Source organism: Zosterops lateralis (genome assembly GCF_965231275.1).
Source record: "Zosterops lateralis genome assembly, chromosome: Z".
NCBI lineage: Eukaryota > Metazoa > Chordata > Aves > Passeriformes > Zosteropidae > Zosterops > Zosterops lateralis.
The window spans coordinates 83,745,550-83,764,725 of record NC_139800.1 but is presented as its reverse complement, the minus strand read 5'-3'; the positions used below and the strand labels follow the sequence as shown (position 1 = coordinate 83,764,725).

The 19,176-nt window shown below is 38.9% G+C and overlaps 1 long non-coding RNA gene across 1 annotated transcript in view; it reads right to left on the bottom strand.

Moving 5' to 3' along the window:
• The window catches only part of LOC310922796, a 410,148-nt gene that overhangs the window by 369,797 nt on the left and 21,175 nt on the right, over window positions 1-19,176 (bottom strand). The window contains exon 2 of the long non-coding RNA XR_014592490.1: window positions 15,821-15,895. This is a non-coding gene — a long non-coding RNA (uncharacterized lncRNA). The remainder of the gene's footprint in view (window positions 1-15,820; window positions 15,896-19,176) is intronic.

Here is a 19,176-nt window from a genome sequence, read left to right as displayed (position 1 = left end):
ACAAAATGCATAGCAATTTGTTTGTCTTGCATTACCTGATATTACATACAAATACTATTTTTCTTCTGTGAGCGCTGGAACCCCCAAAGTAGGACTTTTACACTGGAAATCTCTGAGAAGAGACACAGCCAGCCTGGTTTTCAACACTTGAGTGGCCCAGGTAACTTAAGTTGTAAGGCTTTTTCCCAAGAGTGGATAAGATCTAATTTGAGGGAAAGTAAGTGAAAGGATTGTCTGCCTCTCTCAGACATTGTGCTGCATTCTTTGCAGTGATGAAGAGTAAGCAGCAAAGAGAGCGGCTCCTTAATGATGTTTTTGTAGCTACAGTAAGAGAATAGAAGAGCTGAAGTCTGTGTTTGAAATGTGCAAAGTGCTTGCACAATATACAATTACAGAAAACACTATGTTCCATTAACCTAATTCCATTATTCCCCAACTAAGTGGTTAATCCAAGGAACATAAGTGATACAGCATTGTGAAAAGCTTGTCTGGGTTTCATCTCCTGCTTTTGTGCCAGGTGGAGTCTTTCTGCAGGATCAGATGGACACTGAGTAAGGTTCTGTGATAAAATGCCATGGAAACAATGTGTATTTGGCTGGCTATGTTTTCAATGTTGAACAAATGCTGACTTGAATGTGTAAGAGGTGCTTGATCTAGAAATGCCACATGATTCTTAATTTCATGTAATTGTGGAAAATGCTTGGTTTTTTTTCATGAGCTGAAGGAAAAGGTTTTTTTCCATCTGACACTTAAGATGCCTTAGAACTTCTACACTTTGTATCTAAAATTACACATTTAAAGGTATGCAAGGTCACTTGATTGCACTTCACAGACTTAATTTTTAGAGTGGTGTGATCTAACTACAGAAAATAATGTATTTGTGTACTTCAATATGTTTAGGTATTTGAAGGTAAAAGTGTCTGTGAGCATTTAAATATTGATTCAGAAATTTTAGTTGAAATACTGCTTTGAACTGTACAAAACTTCTGCATTTATGAAATGAAAGCTTTCTGCCCTCAAGTAATCAAAAGTTAGAAATGAAATTGTATGGGGTGGGGGGAAGTAACCACATTTTATTCTGTGGCACAGGACTAATGTTTAATGGGGTTTTGGTTTGAGGTTCTTTTGTTGGTTTGTTTGATGTGATTCAGTGTGATTTGAGTCATTTGTCAGCTATAAATCAGGCTAAAGTGAGTGGAGCACTTTGCTTTTCCACCTCTGTCTCTCATCTTCCTTCTTCCATAACAGTTTATCACCATGGCTAGGAAAGAGCTCAGTTAGGAGGACAGGAAGACCTTGTTCTTGTGTCATGTTTTCATCCCTAGATATTAGTGTGTCACTCAGATGGATATGGGCTGTTTTGCTGCATGTCACATATGACAGACTGAAGGACAACAAAAACAAACTCCTCCAAGCTTTTACAGAAAGCCAGTTTCACAAGTCTCCATGACCAGATAGAATTAACTCTTGACTGGTTCAGCTGTTCAGAACAGTGCAACCTGTGTATGTGCCATGAAATCATTGCTCTGGGCTTAGCTGAACTCCTGGGAGTGCCTAAGAGGTCAGGCAAAGCTTGTTGTGGGAGAGTAGAACTGTGGAGTGTAACTAAATCATAGATTTTATTTTTTTTTAAATGGCAAAATAGCATGTTAGATAATTACACATATTTCGGAAAGCATGAATTGATTGAAAATAGAAGTTAAAAAGGTTAGAGAGGAAGGTGGCCTATTAGAGCCATTTTTATTGATTTACTGATTTTAAACTTCCCTTGGCTTTGGTGTAAAAGACTCCTGTTGAGTTTCTTTGCTGTGGAAAGAACTGAACACACGGTTAGAAAATCAGTCTGTCTCTCTGGAAAAGTTACTGATTACTGCCATTTAAACTTGGCTCAGTAATTTTATCTTGATATTACTTACTCTTTCTAAGTTTACTTTACATGAGAATTTTCCCACTGGCCACTGTGTGTGTGCATGTGAAACTGCAGCTCCCCTGGGAGGAGGAGGAGGAACGATGAACTGGGTGTCTTGCCCTGGCTTTTAGCACTTTAGAAGAGCAGCACTGCACAGCTAAAATGTGCATGCAACTCTGAATGGTTCTGTTACTGGGATTAAATTTACCTCGGGCAATCAAGTATCCATTTTATATCTGCATTTGTGTTGACCTTTTTGTGGTACCATGAGGCTTTTTAATGCCATCTGAAATTCTTCCTCTCCTCAAAACCAAGGAGTATCTTAATGAAAAAAGAAATATTATTAGTACATGATTAATTTGATTTACTGATGGTCTAACCGACCTGTGTGTGGATTCAGGGGTGCAGAGGTGCAAATTCTGCTTTACAAAGCAGCCTTGTTGTTCTGGCCTTTTCTACCCTGGTGTAATTTAAAACGGAAGCTATGAAATGTGCTGAGGTAAAATGCAAGCTCTGCTGGCAAATTGAAGAGATAGATATTGACTAGGTGTTGTGTCACTAGAACCAGACATTCAGGCTCCCTGAAGTTTTAATTTTTGATTTAATTTTTTGATAATGTGTCACAGTTGTAACAGTGTGTCTGAGGCAAGGAAAAATGACAAGCAGAGCCATTAGGGAGTCTGTACCTACTTACTGTTGCTCTCCACCACGCCTGAATCCTGGTTTCCCCAAGATAATAAAAGTGTGTGATAGAACCATTATCTGACAGTAGGACAGGGACTCATGAAATTAAATGAAAGATCACTTGAAATCTTAAATTGTATGACTAATTAACAGACACCCACGTATTTTGAATGTAAAAATACATGGCTACAGCTAACTTTTAGTGGCTGATGAATCTGTATGGTAATGGGCAATGGTTACCAACCCAAAGAGTGAGAGATCTGGAAGCAGTTTGACCCCAACTAATCAAGCCCATGACATTTGGTGCTTTGCTAAATACTTAAAATTTCAGCAGTGCTATTTTCAGCAAGGTGACTGTGTGTGAGCAGGAAATGCACTTGTAGGTGACAGGTTGGGCAGTTGTGATTGTTATGCTGATAAGAGATATAATATGAGGATCCATAATATTGGTGGCTTTCAGTAGCACTCAGGCTGCTGAATACTCAGTTTAAGTATAAAAAACTTTCATAAACAGGAATTTGGTTAAGCAATTTTAGACACATCAATATATCCTAGTCAACTTTGTTATATTCATATATATCAAATATTTAATTCTTGTAACTGCTGGAGTATCTTACCTAGCTGAAAAAGAAACATGAAGGGGAAAAGAATTCATGTACTTGTGAAAATTTATTGTTAATTTACTTTTGTTACAATGTGGTTTTTGTAAAAAACTGAAGGTGATTAAAAAACTTTCTATAGATAAACACTGAAAACCTGGAAAATATGAGTGTGATATTTTATAAAAATATAAGAGTGTGAAGCAATGATGGGAGAAGAAAAGGCTGGAAATAGTAGTACAGATAGCCAGAGCTGGTGTCAGCTTGACACAAACTGAATAAATCTGCAGCCATTTGTGGTGAAAGGAGAATGGGCAGCAAATGGTTCAGCTGGGTTGAGAGATTATTTACTTAAACCATGCTGTCTCCCCGTGGTCCCATGAGAGCCATGTGAGGCTATTTCTACAAATGAATCGGTATTTAGAGGGGTTTATTGCTTCTCTTTTTCCAAGTATCCATAAAGAAATGCTAGGCTGTTCCTAGTGGAATTAGAGTCATGATGAAAATGGAAGTCTCCATTTCTGGTAACCCAGCCATTACCTACAAAGTAAAAGTACATTTGTCCTGGTCCTTACAAAAAATAAATAAATAAATAGTGAATTGTCTTATCTAAAGATATGAAATGAAGCCCTCTTAAAGAAGTTTGAGAGCAGAAGAGGAATTAATATTTAATATTACTGGTGTATGTCTTGGAGCTGATATCCTCTGATGCACTTCACCTCTGCTTTTTCACAATGCGATGTCACTTAAGGAATGGCTCTGGAAGGGCCTCAGGATCAGTTTAGAACCATCTCTAACAACTGGACATGTAAAGTAATAGTAATTAGTCCAGCTAAAAGGTAGCTTTGGGTAAACAGATTTGCATCAAATGTGATTCTGAAACCTTAATTGGATTTCTGTTGCTTTGCCCTAATGACAGAAAACCTGTTTGCTGGTATCAGGGGAACACATAAAATATCCTTGCAGTGCTGTCTGAGTGGGGTATTTTGCCCTCATTCTGATTATTATTCCACATGTGAGTGTACCTGAGCACTAATTGTTTGGTTATTCATTAGCAGAAATGAGCTCGGCATTTATTGACCACACTTGAATTGAAAAGGGATTGGGCAGACATTCTAACAAGCAATCCTAAACAAATTTCCTAGTCCCTGAAATGAATATTTATGTATTTTGTATCAAGTAGCACAATTCTTCTCAGAAGAACTGAAGGCAACCCACCTCAGAAAGCTTTAAGCTGAGCGGCTGCTTTGAAAGGTGGCAGACTTTAGTTAATTAATTTTTGACACTAATTGGGTAAACTGGATTGGTAATGTTTAGACTGTGTAAAAATAAAAGTACCCAAATAGGAATACCACCTCAGACTGCCTTTGAAGACCCTTGTTTAGAAGTGTGTCTGGTATTTCTCCTTATTTCAGAGCTGTTTCTTTTTATTTATATGAAATACAATTATGGCAGTAGGAGAGATTAAGTGTGGCAAGACAGAATATCCAGAAAATTGAATGAGCTGGTTATAGGCTTATAGGCTTCATCTGGAAATGAACAAGGTTCACCTACATCTTGCTTTATATTCAGCTGGATATCTTAACAGTAGCATACTTATATTATCAAGTATACACAAAATTATAAAGTACCTTGTGACTATTTACTGACTTCCAGAAATCCTTTGAATAGATCTTAATGGCATACAAATGTATAGACGGGATAAAGTAAAACTGTAAAACTCTCTAGCAGAAAGTATTATAAAACATTGGTAATCTTAATTCAAAATTATTAAAATTTTAGCTTATATTTGAGTTCCATTCATCTTTTAACCTTCTACTTTATTTTCTTGTGTTGTTTTTGCACTTCTTATTCCATGGAGATATAAAAGTAAATGGTGTGTGGTCTTTTTTTCACCTAAAAATGCATGTATTCTTAAACAGAAAAAAGAGCATAAAGAAAAGCAGTAATAGTGTTTGGTCTTGCTGCCATCTTTCCAGCTCCCCTGAACATGCCTGTGCTTCTGTGAAAGAAGTCTTCTTGTTCTGTGTCCATCTGAAGTAACTTTTTCAGTTTTTTGGGTTGAACTTTAATGAGAGGAAAAATAATCTATAATAGGCTTTTTATAAAAAAAAAACCAAAGCAAAATGAGAGTTCTTTGAGCTTATCTCCATAAAAGCCAGTTTTATTGTTGTAGAAGTTAGGGAATAGAGATGTTATTTCCATCAGTTTTAGTGGGAAATAAAATGGATTTGCATTCCAGCATCAGCTGGGTGCTTTAGAAGGTCTCCCTGGGTGGGCTGTTGCTTCCCCCTGGTTTTTAATCTCTCTCTTTCTCCAGAAGTCTGCCTTCCCCTGAGCGGTCTGTCTGACCTTTCTGCTCTGCCTGTCATAACTAATTGCAATATCATCCATCTGCAGCGTGAAAAATAAATTCCAGCAGCCAATAAATGCTGGGGAATGTGGAGAGAGCCTATTGTTTCCTTGGATAGGTGCAGTCCACTCGGTCTTTGGTGCTGTGCAGAACTAAATGGGTTTATGCCTTTCCTTTACAAGGGATGTCCAGGGAACAGGATGGAGAACACTTTCTGTTCTGCTGGGTGCAGATTGCTCCAGGATCTCGAGCAGTCCAGCAGATGTTGGGTGGCTTGTACAGCTGAGATGCTTCACTTGAGATGGGAGGGAGGGTGTTACAACGATTCCTGGAAATGGAAATTAAGTTTGTTATTTTTATACTTTCCATAATCTTCCATTTCTGGCTTTAGTTAAGTTGCAGAGGATCTTGCTTTTAAGTTATTCTGGGAGATGAGAGTGTCCAAGGAGATGATAATAGGGAGTTTTACATCTGAAAAAACTTCAGGGGAGAAAAGGGATCTGGAGCTCATACTGACATCTCCAAGTTAGCTTTACACATGGACAAAACAAGCACTGCAGTCATGGATTACTGTTTCCATTGCACAAAGAATCTACTTCCATAAAAACTGTCTATAGTGGCTGCTGTTCTATTGGAAGGAGACTGTCCTAAAATACTGTGATATATGTAAGCATGGAAATAATAAGTGTATAGAAGTTCTGTTTCTATAATTATTACACTAACAAGCTTTTACTTGGGCTTAGTGTATTTATTTGTTTTCTTAATGGAAAGAACACTTGGAAAACGACAACCATGGCATATATTGAATGTATCACTGTTAATTAACAAAGTCTTAAACTTTATCAGAGCTGAATAAGTGATTGAAACAAGTTCCAAATTGTGTTAGGTAAGTTTTGGCTGGCTCGCATTTTAATTTGTAAACTGTCATTGGAAACATATTAATCCTTGCATGTTAAACAATCCCTGCTTCTGCCTTTCTGGGTGCTAATTTGTTATTCTTGTCAGCAGTTAACAATAGCTTTTTTGATCAGAGGTTCTGGTGACAGGCTGGTGCTCTGATGCTCTTCCCAGGCTGAGTGTAACTCCCACTATCAGGATTGTGGTGCAGGTGCAAATTCCCCAATTTCTTTTCAGGAACATTTGCTGGTAATTCAAGACTTGGTTGAGCATTCTTGCCAATAAGTGAAGTGTTAGGAAGTCAGCAGTGCTGTGAACACACTTGGGCCCTGAAATACCCAATTGTGTGATACAGAATGCATGATTAATATAACTGCAAGGAAGGGATTCAGTCTGTCAGACCTCACTGCCAATTGCATTGATGACAACCTGGTGCCTCTTTGCAGAACAGTCTCTCTTGCATAACACTGCAGGCATTTGCTATATGTGAAGTACAAAAAAATTAGAACAACTTTTAAACAAAACAAACCTTGAAGATTTTGTTGTACTTTACTAATAGTTTATCTAATGGGAATTTTCAAATTATTGTTTCACTTTTTTACTAAAGAAACTATGTGAGACATATCATTCAAGTTGGAAATCTCACCTGTCCTCTGGAGGACTCCTGCCATCCTTTACCTGAGAGAGTGATCTTGGGAAACTCAGCAGTAGTCTATTCCTTTCACTTGTCCTAACATTAGGTTTCTTCAGAAGGGAAGTCTGAGCTGACTTTTTGCTGGATCACTGTACAGGCTGTATTTTAGAACAGTAAATATTTTTCTTGTGGTACTCAAACCCATAGTGTTCAAACATTTTCCCTAAAAGTATTTGGGTTATGAGGTATTTCTGTACACTAGGTATGTATGTAACTATAACTGACTGGCAAATTTTGCTTCTAGTAGAGTCTCTGCTAATGGGATCGACGCAAAATTCTGGGTAGTGTGTCAGCAAGAGCAGATTTCTGCTTTTGGGGTTATGTCACTAATTGTTGTTTTGAAAAGCACATATTTAAACTATACAAAGGTGAGCACCTGAAGTGTTGTTTTGAATTAGTCAAAACGGAAGGTTCAGTTCATGGAAATGCTCACTGTGCACCAAGGCAAAGACAAAGCTTTGCTTTATTTAATGTGTGGAATCCAGGAACTTGCTTTGTGTGTGTTTAGGGGATCAAAAATTTCCATGTGTTTGAGTGCTATCAGTAGAAATACAAGCAGTGGTTGCTGGTGCAATTCTGAATTCAGAACAGACCCTGGCAAGTTACTTTGTCAGTGTGCATGAAAAGGAGAAAGTGATTATTGTAGGTTGTGAAAGACACCCTTAAGGAGAGCAGCCAGGTGAAGCAACACATCAAGGGCATAACACTGTGCAGTGATGGATGATTCCAGAGAGAGCAGTGAGAAATTCTGGGTTCTAATAACCATGTTAAGTAGGAGGAAATACACATAGAGGGCTGTTCTCAGGGAGTAAGGAATATTTTGGTCTAGGAGTGTGCTGTGGCTTGCAAAAGGCTCTGCTGAGAGAGGTGAGTAATTGCACAGGTGTAGCAGCATGACTATAAACAGGATCAGGTTTTTGTCCTGGTCAACTCCCAGACTGGAGCCTTTGTAAAAACACTTTAATGGGAATCTGTGCCTCTGGCTGGTGACTCCAACTGTTCAAGCCCCTGCCTTGGTGTGAAACTATAAATTACAATTGTCATGGTTGCTTGAAACAAAATTTGTAAAGATGGGTAATTGGGCAGAGGAAAACTGGACTTTGCTGCTGGGTGTTGTGTCGCCGTGCGCCTATCAGTTGCGGCTAGCCCAGGCACACGTGACAGCACACCACGCTTGTGGACTCGCACACCTAAGTCAGCTGCCGATGTCGCTGCAATGGAGTTGGCGGTAACAGAGAGAGGACTCTCACAGAACGGGTACAGGAAGGTTTATTCTCTGTCCCGGATCTCTGAGAGAGACCCTGAGACTGCTTGTGCACCGGCTTAAATACAGGTAGGTAAGTGGGTTGGAACAAGCTGCGGCAACCAATAACAGGGAACCAGGGAGTGGCATGCATGAGGGAAAACCCAATGGGGAGATATCAGGAAAAGAGCGGGAAGGAGCCCAGCCAATCCCCAGGCCCAGGCCTCATGGAGATTGACAGGGGGGGGAGCAGGGTGATGGACAGGACAGGTGGCGGGAAGGAGCAGCCTATCAGGAGCTGTCTCCGGGGAAGGCAGGGGAAGGGTTATATAACTGAGGAGTAAACAACAAAATGGAGGACAGGGAACAAGAACCAGGGGAGCCGTCTTGAACCATAGGAAACAATGAGAACTGGGGTACAAAGAACTTTAACAGTACATAAACATCAAAAGAACACCCACAGTGTTGGAATTATTTGCCCATAGACAGAGTAAGAGCAATGACAGATTTTGAGCTGGAAGTGTAAATAAAAAGCAAAGGAAGTAGTTTAGGAAATAGTAGCATCAAATGCTGGAAATAAAGCAGGAGAATGGAGAGGTGCAGGAGTAAGTGGGGAATGTCAGCCTCTAGACTCAGGCAGTTGGGCAGATTGTAGGGCAGACCTGGTATTTCAGCTGCTCAGCATAAAGAAAAATGTGACCATAAACATTCTAAAAACAGCAAACCAAGATTATCAGAGATGCTACATTTGGGATTTTTCCATCATCTTTTCTTCTGAGCTGGTAATATTTTGTGTTAATATTTAACTAAGGCACAATTCCAACAAAAATTGATTTCTTGTGGATATCTCAAGGTTGAATAAGTTCTTTAGGCTAAGGAAGTTTTTCCTCCCAGATTTAATAATCACTTCTGTGTTGCCCCTCTCCTCCCAGGAGGAGTTCAACACTGATACCATTATGTTCTTTTTATTTGTATTTAGTTTTATATCCATAAATTATCAAATGTAAGGAAAGAAATCCCAAAACAGTAGTAGATGTTTGTCTTTAATGCTTCATTTTCCTGAAGTAATTTCAAGAGTCTACCCTAAGTAGTAGAAGCAAAAATGCATTTTGCATACCAACACTTTGAGCAGGCTAATGGTGGTACTTGTAAAAATAGCAACAGCAGTCCATTCAAAACTGCTAAAAATATCACATGGCTATTAAAGCTTAATTGTGGAGCACAAGGGGACTAAAGTAACAAAGTAAAGGTCTGGCCTTGCTCCTGCCCTTGTGTGTGTGTGTGTGAATTGTAATGGGTTTGGCAAAAGCCATCATTGCTGTAGCAGTGCATCTTTTATCAGCCTCTGTTTCTCATTCTGCACTAATGTTACTAATTCTGTAACACGTGGAATATTTTTGAGACCTAAATGCTTGCACAGCTTTTGCAGCCATGGTAGTTCAGTGTATCCCTATTGACTTTAGACTTTTTATGTAAAAACTTTCTCTGAGTCACATATTTGAATACTCCTCTCAGCAGCTGCATGCGGGAAATTCTGTTTCAAGCCAGGAGCCAGTGTAATTCATAGGATGAGGGAAATGGTGAAAGTCGTCAGAGCTGTAATTTTGTTAGGTCTCCTAGAGCATTTTGCATGTGCAAACTTAGGCTTTTGTTCACTTAGCTTAGAGGTTGGCTCCCGTTTGGGCAGGTGTGGAGTAGCAGTGTTTTATGGACAACACAGAGCAGGTGATAATTGCAAATTATTTAATGGAGCTATGAACTGTGAGTATAAAGAAATTAGATGGGAGTAGCTGAGGGGAAAATAGCAGCCTGTAGAGTTTGTCAGCAGTGGTCAGGTCAGAACAGCCTAAGAGAAAGTGGTAGTGCTGCAGAGGGCTTGTGAGCAGCCTGACTCACAAATATCCCATTTTAGACATGCTTTTGCAGTGATTGTTTCTAGATAAAGAAGCTTAGTGAGCTGCTACTGTCTTGATCTGTATGCCCAGGGCTGCAATACATAATTCTCATTCCATCATTAGACTTTCAATCCATTTGCTTTTATTGCTGTTTTCTATTTTAAAAACCACGTTCCTTAATTCCCATTATTGCCATGCTTGTTCCTGAGGTTCTGTTCTGGTGCTGTGGGCTGCATGCTCTGGCTGCAGACACCTTCATACTGGGCTGCCTTAAACTGAGATTTAGAGGTAGTGATTTTACCAAAGGTCATCAAAAACAGTGATGTTTTCTAAGCACAGGCATGTCTTCACATGAAAGAAATACAGATTGACTGTATTTAGAATATAATTCAGTTGCAGGTAATGGCCAAAGGTGCTTGAATGCTGCATGTTGTTGTAGCTGTGGTCCAGATTTGTCAGAGCTCATCCTTATATAACATCTGGCAGTTTTCGTCTTGCTAAGGAGTTTCCATAATTATTTACAACAGACTGCTCTTTGTGACTTCTAAAGCAAAGTCCACATTTGAGGACTCTCAAACTTCTCCACGGCTTGGGCTGGGTCACTGCAAAGAGTTTCTGGGGCAGTGTTGGTTCCTATAACGCTGAGTCAGCAATTAGATGTGAATTGCAAGGCTGGTAGCAGGTGTTTCATAAATACCTTTTTGTGCTAATGATGTCCCAAAATGATAAGTTTTCAGGCTCAATGAAGCTGTTAAGGGTTATGATAGTTGCAGACTGGCCCAGAGCTGAGCAGAGATGAGAACATGTGCTTTTAACCTTTTATTCAATTTCAGAAAGGTGAAAGAACAGTTGCTTTGGCTGAGTAAAGGAGAAGAAGCTACAGCAGTTTCTTTCCCCTGCTGGGAATTAATAAAGCCTGTCACTTCCATCCTTTGTTTCACTTCATCCTTTGACACTTCCATCTTTGTTTCATATCCTGTGCACCAAGCCCTTCACTCTTTTATTGTGGTTAATTATTCTCAAAATATTTCAAATTCTACTTCTCTGTACAACTTTTCCTGCAATAACTGCAACACCCCCACACCACATACCCAGTTCTTTCATGTAGCAGATCTTTGCTTACTTGTCACTTGTAGCAGCATCTCTTTAACCATTCCTTCTGTGGTTCAAAATGTTTTAACCACTGGCCAGAGTGGTTGCTGGCTGCACAATTCCACTGCTGGTACTCAGAGAGGTTGCTTTAACTTGGAAACATAGGCCTGGGTGGAAGTTTTCCACCGGGAGGTTGACCTGGGCAGTTGACTTTGAACTCATTGTTTAGAAACTCTTAAAATAGAACTTACTATGGATGTTGGCAAACTTACCGAAAATATTCAGTTTTTAACCTCATGGCTGCTCTGTTATCAGCTGTCAGAGTAGCCTTGGCATGAACTACACACTGGTCTCAGGGTAGAAATGGAATATATTGTTTATTGACTGCCTGGTTTGAATATTGTGTGATTTGAGCTTTGCAAGGAGATCCTGTGCAACTCCATGATAGTTTTGACAACGATGGTTGAAAGCTTTTTTTCTTTTATATTCCCTCTTGAAAATCTAATGTGAATTATAAGCATACCTGATAATGTTACTTTGCAATAGTATCGTATAAAAGGAAAAACCACAACTCGCCACAGGCAGTAGGAAATCATCACTACTTTCAAGAAGGAAAGGTTTAGTTAGTTTTAACCAGAAGAAGCAAATGATGAAAGATGGGGAACAGGAAAACATGATTACAGTACATTTAGATAGATATTCAATTTACATAGATTGAGGCATTTCTGAAAAGGCAAAATTGCAATAGGTTTTACAGACTACACCAGTAACATTATTTCTTAAAAAATATTTCCTAGGAAACTTTAATTATAAAATTATTTTTGTATGTAATTTCCTGTGCAAGAGTGCCCTATATAAATGTCCCCTGCGTGTTTACTCTATCACTAAAAGACCAAGAGAATGTTTAAATTTTCTCACACTCCTTTTTAAAACCAGAACAGATTAGCATTGTGTGACTTTATTTCAACTTTCATAAAACATCTGGGGGGAAAAAAATGGAATTGCTGGAAGATTGATTTACATTGTTCCAACTCGTGCACTTCTGTGTTTGAGTTGATGGTAATTTGCTGCTAACAGTTCCATTGTGATCTGAGCACTGGTGTAATGTAAACTGTCACCAGTGACATTTCTGTGCCCTGACAGCTTTTTTCTAGTGTGTGGGTAATTGTAAATTAGGCTAATAGACTTTTTAGCTGGAATGAAGAGACCTCTTGTTCACCTTGTTGTTGAATACTTGCTAAATAGATGTGTACTCCAATTACTCATTTTGTTTAAATATGTAATATTTTTACCCTTAATGTTGCACTTGTCACTGTCAATAAGTAATTATGTAACTTTAGATTATGGAGTGTCTTGTTGCCTCTTCCTTTTTTTCTTCTTCCTAGTATTTCCTAAAGTGAAATCTTGTCAGACATGCTATACAGTGAGTTTTGCAACCTTTCTGTGATGTTCCATTTTTAATGTATTAGTCAACATAATTCATTGTTTAGGTCTTTATATATGCTATGCTTTATAAAAGCAAATAAATTGTGATTGCAGTGGCTATTTTCTGCTTGCTACTTCTGTGACACCCTTACTATCAGCCTCAGAAATGGAGTTGTGTTAGCAAGAATCATTAACAAATGGCATAATCACCTCAGTAAAAAAAGACAGTGATCTCTGCTGGGGTTTCTAACACATCAATAACCCTTAAATCTAGGGAAAACCCAATACCATATAGTGTACACTGTGCATCTTTAAAGTGTTTTGGATTTTAGGTGCAGCTGCAAGTCTGTTACCCGTCAGTTGTTCTGGTTCATGGTTTTAGGATTGAGGTGGTGGTGAGAAGAGGGTAAATATCAGATGCTCCTGTGTGCAGGAGTGGTAACAGGGTGCTGCTTGTCCAGAAGAGTTGTGTGGTATGTCTTGGGAAACAAATGGAATTTGTATGAACAGTTTGAAGGGATTATTTCCCTTACCACAGGAGTCCAACCTGAACAAATTTTCTGAAAGAGTTGGTTGAGCCACTACTGTAAAATAATCCTTTGGCACCAGATGAGATGAAGAAGCGTTGAATATCTTTCTAGTTTTATTCTTTAGAATAGTTTGTAAATATGAAATATCTTCTAAATGCTCAGAATAGTCTTGTATGAGGAAGGAAATTGGTGCCAAGCAGTCTTGAACACCATAGTACCAATGCACTTAAGCCATTTCTGCTGAGAAATTGGAGCTCTGCAGTAGAAAGCATGTTTCCAGAGTAATCTAAACGACTGCATTATTTCAGCACGATGGGATGCTCTCAGACAATCAAGAATACTTTTTTGCACAGTCAGTCAAGGGAATGGAAAGCAGATGCATTATCTGGTTCCTGTTGATGGGAACCAGGAGGAGAATAATCAGCCAAGAGTTATCAGGAAGCAAATGGAAGATGCACAGATAAGGAGGGGAAACACTGTGCTGTTTGCCCCTCCTGTTGGTGCTCTTTGCAGTCTGGGCTGCACAGATGGTTCCTGATGAATAGTGGTGCTATTTGATATGGACTCGAGTCTGGGAAAGGAACAGCACCACAACCATTATGGGCCACTGAGAAAACATTTCTGTGCAGTGCTGCTCCTGTCCAAACTTAATCAGAACTAATTAAACAGATAATGGGGTTGGTCTATGGAATGAGTATTAGTTAATGGCATTGAGTAGGGAAGGGTCTAAAGAGCCTTTCTAAGAAAAGGTAATTAGAGGGTCCTAGAATTTTCTTTTATTTTGTTTTTCTCATGTCTTTTCCTCTCCACCCCACATTTTAGAAACCAAGCAGTATTTCCAAACCAGGGAAACAAGCAGTTTTCTTCCCCCTCAACTTGCTTAACAAGTAAAGGTGACTCGATCAGCTGGGAGTTGTGTAGGTTTCTCTAGAGGGCTGTGTGACTGTTGGGAAGAATCCCGAGTTCAGAGAGAGGGAGAGCAGCGGTTTGCTGTGGGGTGAGCTCTGTTACACCCCACCAGGGCACAGAGGGCAAACTGGCCCCTGGTGCAGGTGATGTCTGTGAGGGGATGCCTGAGGGGCTCTGCAGGCAGAGGAGATCCTGCAGGTGGAGGTGTCACTTGTTCACACAGCACCTGTTGATCGTTTCTGATTTTAGACAGCTTCTCTGAGCTCTGAGTGATTTTGCAGGAGGCTTTATATAGTCAGGGAAAAACGCTTCTAATAGAAAACAAAGCTGTTACCCCAGGTGAAGAGTCCCTGAAACACCAGCTTGATGTTCGGGGGACACAATGGGTATTGGCCACCTGCTGAACTCCTGGTGTGCACCTGCACCTCTGCTGTGCTCCGCCAAAAAGTTAAATACAAGGAGGAAGAATAGTCCAGAGAGGGAGTAGAATATTTATATAATGAAAAAAAAAAAAAAAGGCTGAAACATATTGTAGGCTTTAATTAAGCCTCCAGAAACATTGTGTCAGAGGAGAGTAGATACCAACATGAACTGAGCACTGATCTACTATTCAGAGATCATAACCTTGGTCTAATTACATTATTAGTATATAAATTATTGCATGAATTATTTATTTAAAATTAATATTACAGATATTAGTTGTCATTAATAATGTGGAGGTGCCTTTTTGTCACAGAAGAATGGATTAGCATTATAATTACTGCATGAAAAATAGATATTGATGAAAAATTGCTGTTTGAGACATATCACTGTCATTATATTATGGGTTTTTCCTATTCCCTTTTCTCTGTTCATTGTTCTGTATTTCTAATTATTGTCTTTGAGAAGAGCTGTTAATTTGGTAACTTATCAGCCGGCATATTGATATAGGATACGAATACAGGTGCTTGGTCACTTCTGGAAGGTGAAACAAAAGAAAGTCTGCAAAGTTAATAAACTCAATTACATCTATTGTAGCTACAGTCTTTTGAGCCTGTGCTGAATCCTGGTCTCAAATAAATGATTTGCTGTTTGTTCTTACTTTGAACTGTTTTCCCCTTTATCATCTTAAAGAAGGTGAGAAGAATCAGCAGTGTAATTAAAGCCATGATGCACAGTGCAAAAAATTAGAGGTGTTGACATTTTACTTTAATTGCTGCCTGCCAACATTTGGGCACTTCCTCACACACTTGCACACTCACTAACTAGACAATTTAACGCACAAAAGCTTCTCAGTCTGCGATCCTCAAAACAAATATTGTGCCTGTGTTGTACTATCTGTGCAGAGATGTTAAACACCCTATTTGTGAGTGACCTCCTGCAACTGCTCAGAGCTGAATAATAGCTGCATCTAAAAGCTCCCTGGGGAGTGTCCCTGCAGACTCTTTGGGGGTAGAAAGGTTCTTCTGTGCTTGAATCAAAGAATCCTGATATGTCTTTGGTTAGATAAACATTTGGGCTTTGATAGCAAAGTTGTAACAGCTATCTTCTATAAAATTATTTTAGTGGAAGAAGCTCAGATGTGTTTCTACGGGTGGTTTATCCACTAACTCTTTTTTTTTTTTTTTTTTTTTTTTTTTTTTTTTTTTTTTTTTTTTTTTTTTTTTTTTTTTTTTTTCCCGTTTACTGCCTGATACTTTATTCTATGTGTGGACGCCCTTTCAGTTTCTCTCTGTTCAGGAGAACCTGAGTCACATTTCCCTGCTCTCTAACTTTGCTTTTCTTATCTCTCATGCGTTATGTACCTTACCCTTAGGTTTTTGTGAGTGTGGGTTTCTTTCTTGTTCTAGTGCCACCAAGCAGTCATGTTTCTGCTAATTCTGGGTTGTATGCAAATAGCCCAAATTAATTAATATTTTTCAGCTTTATCACCAGAAGAAGAAAGTGACAGGAAACCTGTTCTGCCTTTTATGGGAGGCTGCTGTTCTTAGGACAACTGTTTTATGAAACTATTAAACTGTTAAGGAGTTGGACCCTTTCAAAGAAGGTTTTTGAGGCTGGTTCCTAGTCCTAAAGAATTTCTAGCTGTGTAGCTGGAAAATAGAGAAGTTGTTGGGGTGGACAAAGTGGCACTTTGTCTAGAAATTAAAAAGAAAAAAATCTGAGAAATTAAAAAAACCTACTTTTGATTTCACCAAATTGTTTTGATCATTCAAAAGTAAACTGTCCATGCTAAAGTTACTTCATGGGCTGAATCTTCTCTGTGCTAAAGTCTAATTCTGCTTCAATGAAGATATTTTTTTTATGTAAACTAGTCCAGACAGCTCAGGAACATAATCTTTCACTGAGCAGATGTTTTTGTATTGAATTCAGCAGTAGAATCTCTCTGAATGCAATTGAGTGAGAGTGATCAAGCACTCTAGAATGTATTTTGAGTAAAATACTATAAAGCGTAAATAGTTGCAAGCAGAAGTAGAAGCTGTCATTATTTTGCTGGAAATCCATTTCTGCTCAACATTTGACTAGGTAAGCTGGTTTTTGAATTTCACTTAGATTGTAGCAATTCAGTGGCAAGCCACAAAATGTATCTACAAACCAAAATACTTGCAAACAAATGATCCTGTATTAATAACAGCAGAAGGCAATTATCTATATTGCTCTTTGGGGAAAGTGGAGATTCAGTCAGCTGAGGAGCACTGAGATACTGAGGTACAGCAGAAGTTGCTTTTTTTTTTAAATTTTTTTATTATTATTATTTTTTTTTTTTTTTTTTTAATTTTTTTTTTATTTTTATTTCCTGAAGGCAAAGAGTTTTGTCTTGTACACCATGGTGTACTGAGAATTCTTCCTTGTATTTGGGAGCTGAGTTTGGCTGTTATGGTCAATAGCACTCTAACATTTAGACATTTCACTCTGGCATCAAAAGAAATTATGTACATGATGTTTCTGTCAATAGAAGCTTTTGTCTCCATCTTAGACATGTGGACTTTTCTACTTTTTGTTTATGCATAGCTTTGTTTCCCAGAATGACATGTGTGTTAAATTTAGGCTTTACTTTCAAACTAAAACATGTGGTTTCTTCTGGCAGCCTCTAGGAAAAGTTTCTCCTTGCCATTTATTAGGGTTACAGGTAAGATCTTAGGCTGGAGGAAGAGGGGAATTCCTTTTCCCACCCTGGTGCTACAGGTGGCACAAACCTATCTCCAGCACATGCTGAGCTAGTAACACTTCCAAGCTCCTTTTCATTTCCAGCCCTTTCTCAGAAAGTGGATGTAGAAAGTGCTGTAGCAGCACATCCATGGATATGTTGTCACACGTGTAAGTGGGTGAATTGTATAACCCCTATGGATTTCTGTACTAAAGGTAGAAAAACTTAATCCACAACTTTCAAAGTGTCCCTGAATTATTGAACTGTCTCTGGTGAGCCAATGGAATTGCAGAACCAGGGATATTCAGATGGATCACAGCACGTAGGACTCTGTGCCTGCCTCCTCACTGTTTGTTTTTTTCTCCCTGTGCAGTGTGCGAATTCAGCTCTTCCCCAGGGAAATAGCCAGAGCTAGTGTTGGGATGTGGGGATTTCTCTTTTCACTCATGAGATGGGGCAATCCCTTAAAACACAAGAACTGTACATGGTGTTTCTTGCTGCCCGAACAATTTTGAGCTGTTAAAATTTCTGTTTATGACACTTCTGTGACCTCTGTGCTAGATGATATTTTCTTTTATCCTTTAATTTCTTTCCTGTTTGGCATAAGCAAACACTTTATGGACAACCTCAATCCACTGATTCATAGATGACTGTCCAAGTCATCAGGAAATCATACCTGGTGTTTTATTGCATGAATATGTATCTACTTTATTAAAAAGTGGAGCATTATCTTGCTGTTACAGACAGGAGTCTGCCATCAGCACACCCCAGAGTCTGACGCTGAGGTCAGTTCAGCATATTCCAGAACCTGATTGCCTGTGTGAGAAATGTTGATTGAAATTTTTGCAATTAAGCAGGCAAAGGAAGAAAAGCCAGATTTAGCTCACAGTTGCTAAGAATGTTCTAACTCTGGAGCTTGATCTCCTGCAAGGAAGCAGAGCTGTTCCACCCATTCTCTGTTCCAGTGTTCATCTCTATTCACTTCCACATTTTCTCTGCTTTTAAGTGCTGAAAGTGAATTGTTCCACTTTAGAGTATTTTGCTTCTCATAACTATTGTTTGTTTTAACAAAGTGAGGCCGACTAAATTTTCTGTTAAATGTTTTGATTTCTGTACACTGCTTGCAACTCAAACAGAAAATCAGTTATTGAATGCAATTTGCTTTCAACCAAAAAGGGCATGGCTTTATATTCTGACTTTGCATGGTGCCAGGAGGGGGATAAAGGAAAAGGCCAGATATGTGGTATTGGAAGTTGCTTTTTCTTATGCTGTTAGCATTGACTGTGTGTGTGTTTTGGGGTGTTGTAGTTTGGTTTAGTTTGTTTTATTGCCTGAAAACGATTTATTTTTAAACTAGATTGTGTAACAGTGTTTCAGTGTTTTCTAAACTTGAATAAAACTTCTTTGGAGTTAACTGTAAAAGTTACTGATAAAAACTGCTAATGAAATACTTGTGAGCAGTTTCCTTAGAAGTTTCATGTTGGATCATTGTTGAGTTTTTTTTGTGCAGTGGCCTTTGCTGTAGCTGCTGTCCAAGGAGATCCTGTTGCCCTGCTAATGGAATGGTTTCTGTACAAACATCTAGGGAAGGCAGAAACTCTGACGGGAGGAACTTAGCTAACACTTGAGTGTCTTCAGCCACAGAGCAGCATCACTCCAAAATCAATCATGGTCTGCTACAGCTGAATCTTTCCAATCTGCCCGAGGGCAAATCAACAGTCCTAGTGCTAATGTACATCTGTTAAGAGCTGTAAGAACAGCGGAGACTGCAAAACTCTGTGGCTGAAATACCGAATGATGATTATTCCTGTAAAGTGTT